Here is a 14021-nt window from a genome sequence, read left to right as displayed (position 1 = left end):
GAGTCAAATGGTCATGATGGACTTTATTATGTGAATGGACTCCTCTGTATCACCTGCCGCTATGACCCTGAGCTTCAGACCCCGGCAGCTCATTCCTTCCAGCTGTTGGGTGATGACTAAGAAGTTTTCATAACTTTTATCTCTGTTTAGCAATATATATGGATGTATTTACAGCTCACACAAGTGTATGTAGGAATCACATCTTTCAAACCTACATATGGCTGTGGGTGTGGTTATCTTATCTGTGAACAGTACTCTATCTGTTCATCCTACTTGTCTACCTATATGTCCACACATCATTATCTGTAGATGAATATCTGTTCTTACTGATAATAAAGGATTGTGTATACAACAGCATCTTCTGTGTTCCTCTTTGTGCTTCCTTTTTCTTAGTGATGTTGTGTTGGCCGCTCTCTTATTGTTTATTGCTTTCTAAGTCACTCAAACGAATGAGTGTCTGTCCTGCAGGTCCGCAGGATGAAGATGAACAGTCTCCTCCTGGGTGACTTTCTGCCTCTGAGAACTCACTGGAGGACCAGCTAGTTCCAACTCGATGGTGTCTAACAACATTCTGTAGATAGCGATTTGTTCTCTCCTCCTCTTCTATCCCTGGTAACCATCAAAGAATGTCTCTGCGTGTATAAATCTGTCCTTGACCTTTATAATATTGATCCTCTTGTAATTGGTTTGTTCCACTCAATATAATGCCCTCCCGGCCTATTCATAGTATGCACTGTTTCATGCATTCTTCATTATTATTTTTATGTGATTTTATTTTACATTTGTTTGCATACAAGATATGTATACACTGTTTAAGGCGTGTATACTGTGCTCTACACTTTCCTTCACTGACATTGTGTTTTATATAACCAGTCACATACATGTTTTATAAAAGGAATCAACATTGATTCACGCCTACCATTATCCCATTTTTTCAGGTCCTTTTTGAATCTTTCTTATGCCTTCACTGGTCCCTCCACACACCTCATCCACCCACTGAACTTGGCTTCTTAGTGATTTCCCTCCTCCTCATTTGCCACCCCCTTATCCCCATTCTTTCCCCCTTTTGGACTTTTATATACATCTTATTAATTATACCTCTATTTTGACAATAATGGTCTTATACAGTATTTGTCCTTATGAGTCTGAGTTAGTTTGCTGAGGATAGCATTCTACTGTGTGTATAGCCCACATATCACGGATTCACAGGGCAGGAAGCTGTTGCTCATTCTGCTATTACTGCCATCACCACAACTGCCTTTCACACTTTGAAATCGATTACCATCCATTGAATCTGAAGCCTAAAAATGGCCAGTATAACTAATCACACATGTCTTCCCTTTCTTGCTGGCTGGTAAGAAGAAATTCTTTGGCTCACTTCTATGTTCCAAATATTCCCTGAATAGACATGATCTGTGGCCATAATTATAGGTGCAAAGGCATTTAAAATATGTATGTAGTTTTGACATTTTTAATCTCTCCAATTCTTCTATCATCCTTGTTCATGGTTTAACTTTCAGATTTATAGGAAGCAATTGAAAAGATACCATTTGAATTGTGGTGGAAGAGAAGAGACCCAAAACACCTCATGGGCTTGCCAAAAAGAATGAACAAGGGTGTCTTGGAGAAAGAGTAGCCAAGGTGCTCCTTAGAGGCAGAGATGGTGAAAGTTTGGCTCACAGACTTTGGAGACAAATGAGGAGCTAGTTCCAGGAAAAAGACATCAGACTGGGAAAGGTGGCAGGTCAGAGAAAGAGAGGAAGACCTTCAACAAGACAGACTGACACAGTGAGTGTCACAGTGGGCTCGAGCATCTCAGAGATTGCAAGGATGGTGCAGGATAGGGCCAGACTCAGATAGATTGTTCATCAAGCCAGTTCCTCAGTGTCGGGAGGAGTCTCAGTTGACTGGAGAACGTCTAAGAAAGTAGCAACAAGAAATCTTCCCAGTAGGAATAAACTCAGACTTAGTGCTATCAATCCAACTGAGCCACAGCTGACTCTCCAGTCAGTTTCCAGAGCTGTAAGTCACCTGGGGAGAGATTGTCCATCTGGTGGTGGATGACTGAGTGAAGTTGAGCATAGTCCAGAGTATCTATCAAAAAAGAGGACATGATTATTTAAGCACATTCTACTTACAGGAGGCTTCTGACTGACGGCTGGATTTGGAGACATGCTACATGAATGCTGTCTTAATCTTTCTTTTGCCTTGAAATTTCATATTTCAGTTCCCTGGTTTCCTTGGAGAGGAGCTCAGAGGCTTCACTAATTCAATGTGAACTGCATCATAGGCTTTTTATTTTTGAAATTGTGATTTGATTGAAAGCTTGCAAGAAATCTTGGTTTTGAAAAGTCAATCATTGCCTTTGAGTTGTAATGTGAGAAAAGCGTATTGAATATCTCATGGGCTGCCAAAAGAATAAACAAATATATCTTGGGGGAAAAAAGTCAATCATTCATACCTCTTTTGCTCCATGAAAATACACACAGTGTCTGATCATCCTTTTATTCTTTATTGCTTTTCCCTTCACACATCTTAACAAGTATTTGTTATGTATTATAGATATTATTCAGGTTGTGGTCTTTTCACTGGACAGTGAGTAAGAATGACAGAAGAATTGATGCTTTTGAACTGTGGCTTGGAGAAGAGTACTGAACATCCCATGAACTGCCAATAGAACAAACAGACACATCTTGGAGAATGTGCAGCCAGAGTATACTTTGGAAGCAAAGATGACTAAACTTTGTCTTATATAATTTAGGCATATTCGGCATGTTGCTAGGAGAGGATATTTATTGGAGTGGAAGACCATGCTTGGGAAGGTGGAGCGACAGTGGAGGAGAGGAGGACCTTCAGTCATATGGATTTACAGTGACTGCTTCAGTGAGTCTGAGTGTGTCAGAGATTATGACGACGGTACAGGACAGAACAGAGTTCAGATCTGTTGTTCACAGGGTCACTATGTGTCATACTCAACTCAGTGGCACCTAACAACAACAGCAACAACAACAACAACTAACATTGTACTTAATTAATGTTCCACTTTCCACCCTTTCCCCCTCTCTGGGAACCTTCTAGAATGATTCTTGTGTTGAGTGGGTGAGTGGGTTTGAACTGCTAGCCTTTTAGTTAACAGCAAAGTTCTTAGTTACTGTACTACATCATTGCTCTCCTAGGCTTTCAATAATGAGACTTGGTCCATGTTTTCATTTTGTTCTGCCTGTGCTGGACTCAAGCAGTCCAAATTGTAGTTGATGATTTATTTATGAACCAATTTTAAGTATTCAGTACCACATCAGTACTTTAAGTAGTAATGTACATACACATGTTATACTTTTTCTCTCTTATGTAAGCTTTTATTATAATTTGGGTGAATGTTTATAGAAGTAATCAGTTCTCTGTTCAAGAATTCATATATTCATATATGTACACACACATATATAGACACACATATATATATGCGCGCACACACACACACACACACACTTTCATGCCATTGATTTGAATCCTCAGGATATAATTGCATTCACCTCTACTCTTCCCTGTGTTTTTATTTCCATTCGTCCTTCTTCCAACCTTTTCTTGCTTTCAGAAATTGTCTTTGGAAATATGTTATTTGCATCTCAAATGGTCAGTTTTCCCAAGGAATATATGCCTTCCTCACATTATCATTCACCTTAGAGATTTGTTGTCTCCCTTCATAAGTGGGAACAATGGCTAATTCGTCTCAGGCCAGTCAGTACCTGTCACCACTGCTTCCTCCGGTATCAGCCTCAGAAGTTTATCTATTTGTTTCAGAGTTCATTTCATTTATCTTACTATTGATTGAAGAATACAACACAATTTTATATTTTGCTTCTCATTTCACTGTTAGACACTTGGACTTTCCAGTACGTGAAGAAATCTTTTTTAACTGGCTTTTGCATTTTTCTTTTCAGCTTTTCAGGCCATTTCTATATACTTTAACAAGTCTTGTTCCTTGGTCTTTGTCTTTGATGATGACTTTGAACTTGTTCATGATTAAGCCATTTTTGCATTAATTTTCAGTTATTCTTCTTCCTTTCTCCCGATAATTTATTTCAAATATTGCTCTTGAGAAAGACACTTCCTTTTCTTGCCCAATTCTTTCTGTGTGCTGCTGGCCAGTTAATTAGAATAGCTGATGCTACTTTGATGCAAAGCTAGTTCTTTTTTCTGGTTTTCATGGACTTGTGAGAATTCACATCGGGATTTCCCCTGTGTACTCTCAAGCCAAGTACCAAAGCTCTTCCGGCAGTACTTTCTCTTTCTAATTCAAAGGATTCTTGATCCTTCTTTGATTTGTTTAAGTTAGAATGACTTGGTATGCTTTTTTTAAACTAACTAATAAATACCCTTTAGGTTATTAGATTCATGTACATTTTACATTTTCTTTCCCTAAATAGAGAGAGATGAAAAAAATGTATGCAAAAGTTATCTTTTATTAATCAAGAAAGAGATGGATTCAGAATAGAAGGGGCTACTAATAACATAAATCAATATTTATAAATGCTAGAAAATGTCACAAAATTTGGAATAGTAGGTCAAATGTGTATCTTAAGTATGATATGTCTTTGTGCTGTCAACCTAATCATTGAAATTCACCAGCTGCTTTGCAGGAGAAAGAGGGACAATATTCTCCCCCCATGATTTACAGAAACTGATCTTTCGTTGGGGGGTGACCTATGAGTTCTGACAGACTGACACACAAAACAGCATTTTATGCAGTAAATAGTAGAATATGGATAGTCTTATTGTAAACAATTGAGAGAATTAACATATATAAATAAAAAATTAGAAACTTCATTGTCAATCTAGAATATGTTCATAGTTTTTTAGTCTTCAGGAACATATTTGACATGTTGTTGTTGTTGTTATGTGCCGTCGAGTCACCTGCGACTCATATTTGACATATACTTCAAATAATTGAAAACTGTGTAAATTTTATGCTGTTATGTGCAGCTGAGTCAACTGTAGCTCAGAGTGACCTTATGAACAATGACTCTGAACCTTGCCAACCTGTCTCTGAAACACCTGACGCTATTGCCAAGGTTACTGCGTCAATCCACCTCATCTATGGTCTTCCTCACCTGTACTGACCCCCCCCACCTTTCCAAGCATAATGTCCTTCAGCAATGACTGAGCCTTCTTGCTAACATGCCTGAAGTATGTGAGACGGAGCTTTAAAATCTTTGCCTCCAAGGAGTCAATTAATTTCTCCCATTCTAGGATAGACTTGTTTGTTCTCTTGGGAGTCCATGTACTGAAGGTTCAATACTCTTCTCTAGCACAAAAATTCAGACATAACCTAAGTGATAACACCCTTAGCTGTCATCTGCTCTTTCAAGTACAGCACTTGTCTGCCAGATGCTGTACTTAAGGGGAGCTACCAGATTGAGACAGAGTAGGAAAAAGGGTTGGTTATTTGTTTCTGAAAGAAAAGGCCTTGGAAAACCCTATGAACAACAGAGCTGTAAACTTTATACATGCTTCTTAGTGTTATGAATAATCTTGATAGAGTCCTTCATAGGTAGGTGAGATAAGTTTATCAAACTCTATTACAGGAAAATCAGTCCCAGGTCATGTGTTTACTGTATTTCTCACTTTCTAAGATCTTAGCTGTTGAAAGAGGTAGCAGTAACTCAAGATGTGATCAAGGTTTTCACTATAAGAACATTCAGTTTTTGTAAATCATCTGGGCTGGATGCATTGTTGTGCTGAAATGTAATAATTTGGGTCCCATCTAGAATTTCTTTTCAATTATAGAGCTTCTTTCTTCTTCTTATTTTTCAAACTGTAGATCAAGGGATTCAACCTGGGTATTACAATGCCGTAAAATGTAGACACTGTTTTCATAGTTTTTTCAGAATTGTTAGAGCGAGGCTGTAAGTACATGTAGGAGAGAGTCCCATAAAACAAAACAAAACAACAAGTAGTGACTGCTGTTATATGGGAGGCACACGTAGACAAGGCTTTTTTCTTCCTTGAGTTAGAAGACACCCATGGTGTAGGAAAAGATGACAACCATTACAGTCAACATCAAGTTAAATCCTGCAGAATTTTGATCAGTTATTGTTGTGATGGGCCTTCAAGTTGAGTATAACCCATAACAACTCTATAAACAACAGATCTGAACCTGTCCTAGCCTCTGAAATGCCCACACTTTATGACACATTAGAGCCCATTGTGGAAATCACCCTGTCACTTCCCTTGGTTGAGGGTTTTCCTCTCCTTTGCTGACCCTCTACCTTCCGAGCATCATGTCCCTCTCCCTGGAATAGTCCCTCTTAGCAACATGCCCAAAGTATATGAGGCAAAGGCTCATCATCTTTGCCTCCAAAGAGCACTCTGGCTGCACTTTCTCCAAGACATATTTGTTTGTCCTAGATGGAATGGAAGAAAAATGTAAAACAAATATCCAACTTCTAAAAAAAAAGGGCAGTTTTACTGGATTGATAGAGAGTAGAAGATTCCTGGAGATGATCATGTTGGGATATTCTTTAGATTTAGAACTGAACTCACTTCTGAAGATCAAATAAGAAACTGGCCCATAAAAGAAACATCATTCATTGTGATATTGGCTTAAAAATAGACTGGATCAGAGAAGAAAATAAACAGTATCACTCAGTAAAAGAGTACTGTGTTCTTGTAAAAAATCATCAATATGAGTCAAATGACCAATATTTATCATAAAGCAAAAAACAAGAAGGAGGAGATAGAAAATTAGATTAATAGAAACAGAAGGGAAATGATGAGAATGCTGAGATCATTAGGGAAGCAGGATTTTATGAGGAGGAATGTATCATCAGGATTTGAGGAAGACTCATCAACAACCTGTGTTATTCAGATGACACAACCTTGCTTGCTGAAACTGAGGCAGACCTGAAGCACTTCACTTGCTGCAGAAGGTCAAGGACTTTAGTCTTCAATTTGGGTTGAAGCTCAACATCAAGAAAACAAAGTTTCTCACCACTGAGCCAATTGACAGCACCATGATAGATGAAAAAGTGATTGAGGTTGATAACTATTACAGCTTGCTTGGATCCACAATCAACACTTTAAACACCAGCAGCCAAGAAATCAAAGGACATATTGCATTGGGACAATTTGCTGTCAGGGACTTCTCCAGAGTACTGAAAAATAATGATATCTGTCTAGAGACTAAGGTGTGACTAATCCCAGTCATGGTCTTTGCAATTACTTGCTATGCATCAGAGAGCTGAACAATGACCAATGATGTCAGAAGAAGAATTGATGCTTTCTGGTTGTGGTTCAGGAGAAGAGTTTTGAACATACCATGGACCACCAAGTTTCTCCTCGGAGACAAGGATTTTGAAGTTCCATCTCACATACTTTGGGCAAGTATCCAGGACTGATCCTTGGAGAAGGACATCATACATGGAAGGGTGAAGGGAAAGTGCAGGAGAGGAAGACCCTGGGTGAGATAGATTGATACAGTAACTGGGGTGATGAGGGTTGGTGTCTTAGAATTAGTGAGACTGGCTCAGGACAGGGCAGGCTTCAGAGCTGCTGTACATAGGATTGCTATGGGTTGCAGGTGACTCGATGGCACAAAACAACAACAACAACAATGTCACTACACAATATGTATAAAATGTTAAATGAAGACTTAATTTGCAGGGTAAATGCTTATTAAGTATACATTAAAAATAAGACAATAAAGAATACAAAACATAATACTCCTTAAAAACTAGGATGATGAGACTTTATAGCTTGTTTGTGTTGGACAATTCACCAAGAAAGACCAATTGTTGTAAAATAATATCTTGTTTCATAAGATAGAAGGTCAGCAAAATAAGGAAGACTTCAGTGAGACAGAATGACAAATATCAACCAAATATGGACCCAGAAATATTCGTAATTACAAGGATAATACAGAACTGAGAAATGATGGTTGATGTTAATTTATAATAGCTACACAATATATAAGAAGTGTCCAGTCATAATAAAAATCTGTACAAAGAAAAATCACTAAAGGAAAAGGGATTCAAGAACTTTAAGTTATGGATTAGAATAAATTTGGATTAGTTGTTTGTTCCAAGGACATTAAAGCAGGCTGCAGGAACTGGAGGGAGACTTGTTACAGGTTGGATTAGAGACCTAGGTAAGGACTTTGTCATACTAGGTCACAGGGGTCTTGATGAGGAGTGTGGCTTTTATTCTAAGTGCAGTGAGAACACTGTTGCAGAGCAGATCTGCACTTCAAATTGCTCTCATTGTTGATTGGAGTGTAGATTGTAAGAACAAGAATAGAAACTGGGAGAACCACTTAAATGAAGTTCATGTCATTGTCCAATCCAGAAATAATGGTGCTTGGACTTGGTAATATAATGAAACTGGAGAGAACAATACTCAATTGTATTATTTTGTTTATACAAAAGGAATTAGTTTTTGATTTGCATTTAGGAAGTGAAAGAAAGAAATGAAATTTGATTCCTAGAATATGTTCTGGTCACTTGTGTGAAGGGTGGTGCCAGGTAACTGTGATGGATTAAAGGAAATTTAGATTAAAATGAAGTTTGGACAAAACTTTACTAAAAGCACAAAACAAAACAAAACAAAACAACCAAATAAACCTCCAACCAACCCACAAACACCAAACACCCAAATCCCTCAGTGCAACTGAAAAAAATGGAAATGATTATAAAATACTTTGAAGAATTTTGTTGTTGTTGAGTGCCATTAAGTCTTAGGTGACTCATAGCGACCCTATGAACAAAAGACCTGAACATTTGTATAACTTTCATCATTTCTCCAAGTTTATAGGCTTTCTGGAGGCAAGCTATTTCAGAAGTGAATGCCAGTCTTGTTTCCAAGGTTGTTTTAATTGGGGCGCTCCATCAAACACTGTCCACCATGGGTGACCATTATCACATTTTGACACAGCGGTGTCAGTGTTCAGCATCACAGCAACCTAAAAACTGAAAATTGCTAAAATGCCTATCAGGAGTCAGGAAGAAGACAGACTGGAATCCTTTCCCTCCTTTCAAAATGTCTTTGTGACATAGTCAAGAGTGACGAGGCCCATGGGGCACCTTAGGACTTGGGCAGGGAATGACCCAGGCACCCCACTGTGAAACAAGGCTTTGAAATGGTTCAAAACCAGCCAATTATGACCTATGTCCTGAAATTGGAACAGGCTTGCATTTGTGAAACGTAGATATATTGTAATAATAACTGCCACAGGGAAAATTGTGGATCATAGACCTAGACTGGGGGTTAGTTGATGAATTGCTTAAATTACCTTGTAAACACCCATTTTACACCAAGCAATGGTTTGGGCCTGGTGATTAAATGACGAGTGACAGAGCAGAGGGCCACTGCCTACACAGATTTGCCCATTCAGTGATCAAGACAGGGTGTATCATTGAGATACACAGGCCACAGTAACTTATGAAGGAGGCATGATCTTGGCCAATTAAACCTAGAAAGACTACTCTAAGGAAAGAGCTGTGAACATTTTATAGCAGGATGAGCGAGGCTAACTGGGTATGAGAGGAAGGGAGAGCTTCCCGAGCAGGACAAACAAGGCTTGAGTGATCACAGCACAGAGAAAAAGGAGGACGTGAGGAGGACAGGACATGAGAAGAATTATACGAATCAATGGGTTCTTAGACCGCTATACAATTTTCACTTGACTGCTATATGATTTTTACTTTTTCCTGAGAGGAATTCCTCAGGGAACCTTTACATAAACTATACTCTGCTCAAACCAGATCAGGAACTGTTTTCTAAACATGAGTGGAATTATTTTCAAAAAATTATATACTCAAATCATAACCTCTGTGCCTATGGAAATCTGAACGGTTTTTGGTTGACTTTATGTTGTTAAATTCATAGCAGAGTAAGGTAAGGCCCAATCTAATCCTTTCTGAATGATCATGAGAAAGAGCAGAAGAGAGATCTACTCAAGGAAGAAAAGACCCTTTGACCAGCAGCAGATCACCAAGGGCTGTCAGGTGAGGCCAGAAACCAGGAGAGAGACCCATAGCAAGGAATTAACCCAGCTGAGACCCTGGACTTAGAGTTTAACCTGCAAACCCATGGGTGGGGGTGGGGGTGGGAAATGTCTGCTTTTAAAACAAACCAAACCAAGCACCACAAAGTTGATTCTAATTCTTGACAACCCAAGTGTATCAGAGTAGAATTATTCACCAGTTTTTAACAGAAAATTTTAAAGAAGCTTGTTATCAGGTCTTTCTTTTAAGGAACTTTTAGGTGGACTTGAATCTCCAACCTTTTCGTTAGCAACCAAGATAATGTACTGTTTACATCAACCAGTCCTTAAAGCACAGTAAGATAAAACGAAAAATAATAATATTGAAATATTAATATTGGTAATACAGGAGTTCACCAGCTTACTTGGCTTAGTGGTAAGGAGTTGTGCTGCCAATCCAAGGGCACATAGTTCAAATCTATCAGCTACTCTGAGGATGAAAGATGGACAATCACCTCCTGGTCATTAAAGTACCTCTCAAAACCTTTGCATGGTCAGTTATGAGTCAGTTGCGACTTGATACTCAACAACAACAACAACAAGAAACACAGATAGTAGTGATGTAAGCAGATGCTCTATGCTAGGTGCCATCCAAAACAGTGAAAATATTTGCACATTTGATTCTGATAATAATCCAAAGAGCTAAGAAAAGTCCTTGAATTGTATTTTACCCGTATTTTCTTTTGTTGCACATGGCTTACTGCATACAAAATGAGAACCTTCTGGCAATCGAGACAGAGGAAAATACAAAAACAAAATCATCCCTCTCAGACAAAGCTCTCTTTGATTAAATACACGTATAATTACATTTGCATAATGCTCTGTTTAAACAATGGTGAATCAACGACCTTGCCCTGCTCCACATGGCCACGTGGTGCCCCTAACCTGGACTTGGAACCCAGCTTGTCTCATCTTGTGATCCTCCGGATCTCACGACAGGCTTCTTCACACTCCTTTCAGATTCACCTCTCCTGACCCTTTTACCTGAACTGGTACCGTGCCTAGTGTTTGCTTTCACAACATTCTGTTTTGTTTTCTTTATACATCATTGTCTTGGTTCTTCTTGCCGTGAGTTGTTCACTGGCTTCCTTTCCCATTAGGAGTGGCACTGGGGGTGTGGTCCATTCCCAGAGAATTGTGTTGCCAACCAAAAGGCAATACTTCTCCAATAATTAAAATCTACCAACGACGCCATGGGTGGAAGACGGGCAATCGGTTCTTGTGCAATTTATAGCCTTGGGAACTGAATGAGGGGCCAGTTAGGTCGGTTCCAGCACAATGACAATGCGTTGGGTGAGTTTCCAGTGGTATGTAATCTCCCAGGTGGCAAGGATCTGGCACATTGTTGGTATTCAACAAATGGTGCTAAATAAAAGTAAAGAGGCACGAGATTTCTTCCCTGTTAATAATTGATTTTTCATTAGAGTCCATTCAGACCTGTGATCACTGACTTAGAATCAAGATCTGCTCTGAGGGGTTTTGAATAGCTGAGTTTTGAAACTAGAATACTAGGATTTTCTTCTGAGGTACTTCTTGCTGGATCCAAACCATCAGCCTTTTGCTTAGTAGCTCAGTGCTCTAAGCATCCATATCATGGACTCTTAAAGGAAAATAGCTGCATTGTATTCCTTTAAAGATATAATTATTATACATGTTAAACCAGCTCTTTATAGAGGAAGAGATGGATATTTTGGCATCTGTAAAATCTCAATTTTATTTTGAAATTAAGCCCCTAGGTCAAATCATGCATTGACATCTTTAATTTGCTTTGAAGTGTCTGAAAAAAATAAGATGGATTATCTGATTGAGGAATGGATAGATTTATATTTATTTTCTTTTTTGAGTATTTTTTATAATTTTTTTAGTGTATTTATTTTATACTACATGTTGTTGTTGATTGCCTTCAGTTGATCACTATTCATAGCGACCCTATGAACAAAAGGCCTGAAAGCCCCTCTACAACCATTGACATTTATCAGAGTTCATAGAGTTTCCAGAGGCATGTTATTTTGCCACTCCTGCTTCCAAACCATGGTATAGGCCATGGTATTTGCAATCGCTTGTTATGCATCAGAGAGTTGGACAATGACTAGGGAGGACAGAAGGAGAGTGGATGCTTTTGAGCTGTGGTGCTGGAGAAGGGTACTGAATGTACCATGGACTGCCAGGAAAACAAACAGATCCATCTTGGAGAGGATTAAACCAAGCTACTCCTTGGAGGCAAGGATTCTGGGGCTTCGTCTGACATACTTTGGACATGTTGCCAGGAGGGACGGGTCCTTGGAGAGGGACATCATGCTTGGGAGGGTGGAGGGACGGTGCAGGAGGGGAAGACCCTCTATGAGATGGATTGATTTGGTGACTGGGGTAATCTGGATGGGTGTGTCAGAGGTGGTGCGGTTGGCGCAGGATAGAGCAGGGTTTAGGGCTGTTGTGCATAGGGTCGCTATGAGTTAGAAACGACTCGACGGCACATAACAACAACAACAACGGCTTCCAAACTTGTCATAGCATGTTATTGTTGTTATGTGCCATTGAGTCCTGTGATGTATAGCAACCCTATGTACAGCAACTCTGAACCCCTCCCTGTCCTGAGCCAGTTTCACAAATCTGACACACCAACCCCTATAGCCCAAGTAAGTGTATCAATCCATCTCATCTGGGTCTCCCTCTCCTGTACTGTCCATCCACCCTTCTGAGCATGATGTCCTTCTCCAAGGACCAATCTCTCCTGGCCACATGCCCAAAGTAAATGAGCCATAGGTGCAGTATAAAATAAGTTTCTAAAATGTTAATATAAAAACTAGATGGTGACTCTACAGGCATTTCAGCTTGCTTGCTAAAAGGAAAAGAGGACTTGGAGCACTGACTGAAGATCAAACATCATAGCTTTCAGGACGAATTAATCTTCAACGTTCAGAAAACAAAGGCTCCACAACCGAATCAATAGACAACATCATTAATAAGTGAAAAAAAAAAAGTGACGTGATCAACTGTTTAGTGCTAGAAAGTAAAGGTGTCAGTTTAAAGACTGAAGTGTGGTTTCTTGAGTGTGAGCTGTTGATCTGAGTCCATAGTCATGTCAGCCTCTGTAGTGTCGGCGACTTCACAGCGTCTATAGTTGCTGGATGCGTACCTCCTGTATATACTCCTGACCGGTGCTCTGCAGTTCGGTTATTGTCTTCTTGTGGGGACTTTCCCCTTCAACTCTTTCCTCTCGGGCTTCATCTCTTGTGTAGGAAACTTCATCCTGGTGGTTTGTCCGAGATTACAAATCAACCCACAAAACAAAGCGTATTTCCAAGGTATCTCCCCAGAGCGAGCCTTCGCTGATTTTCTCTTTGCCAGCACCATCTTGCAACTTGTTGTGATGAACTTTGTTGGCTGAAATGTTCTCATTTACTCAGTTGAGGAGTTCGAAAAAGAAGAATGATCACTTTTTTATTTACCCTGGATAAAAGTAGAGTTGGCAGCTTGTTGGACACAGGGATTCTTTTCAGATTTGTGCTTCAGACTCTGATTTCATGTGCCGTGGAGAGCCCAGAAGAGGTTTCCTCTCTTGTTTGTCAGAACAGCTTTGTCAAGCACAACTGTTAACTTGACCTCTGCCTTCTATTAAGTGTACCCTTTTTTTTGGCCTATTTCCAAATAACCCCCCCCCCAAAAAAAAGACTGAAGTGCACGTGACCCACGCCATGGGGTCTTCAGTCACTTTCTACACATCTCAAAGTTGGACAATGAATAAAAAATGACTGACGAAGGTGTGAGGTGTTTCAGTGTGGCGCTGAAGAAGACTGGGGAACTGACGACTGCCGAAAGAACACGCTAATCCATCTTGGAAGAAGCACACAGAGCATGCTCCTCAGATGTACGATTGGTGAAGCTTTGTCTTAGATATTCTGGGCAGTTTATTATGCTTGTGGAAGCAAAAGATAGGAAGACCTTCAAGGAGTCAGACTAGTACAGTGATTGCAACAATGGCCTT

At 39.6% G+C, this 14021-nt stretch overlaps 1 pseudogene; it reads left to right on the top strand.

Moving 5' to 3' along the window:
- The first annotated feature begins 8670 nt into the window (after positions 1-8670).
- LOC102859663 lies at positions 8671-13424 on the top strand (annotated as a pseudogene).
- Positions 13425-14021: the final 597 nt, after the last annotated feature.

This window comes from Elephantulus edwardii, unplaced genomic scaffold (genome assembly GCF_000299155.1).
Source record: "Elephantulus edwardii isolate Elephantulus edwardi_28Jun2011 unplaced genomic scaffold, EleEdw1.0 scaffold00284, whole genome shotgun sequence".
NCBI classification, from domain to species: domain Eukaryota; kingdom Metazoa; phylum Chordata; class Mammalia; order Macroscelidea; family Macroscelididae; genus Elephantulus; species Elephantulus edwardii.
The sequence above is the reverse complement of the archived record's forward strand: the minus strand, read 5'-3'. Positions and strand labels throughout refer to the sequence as shown.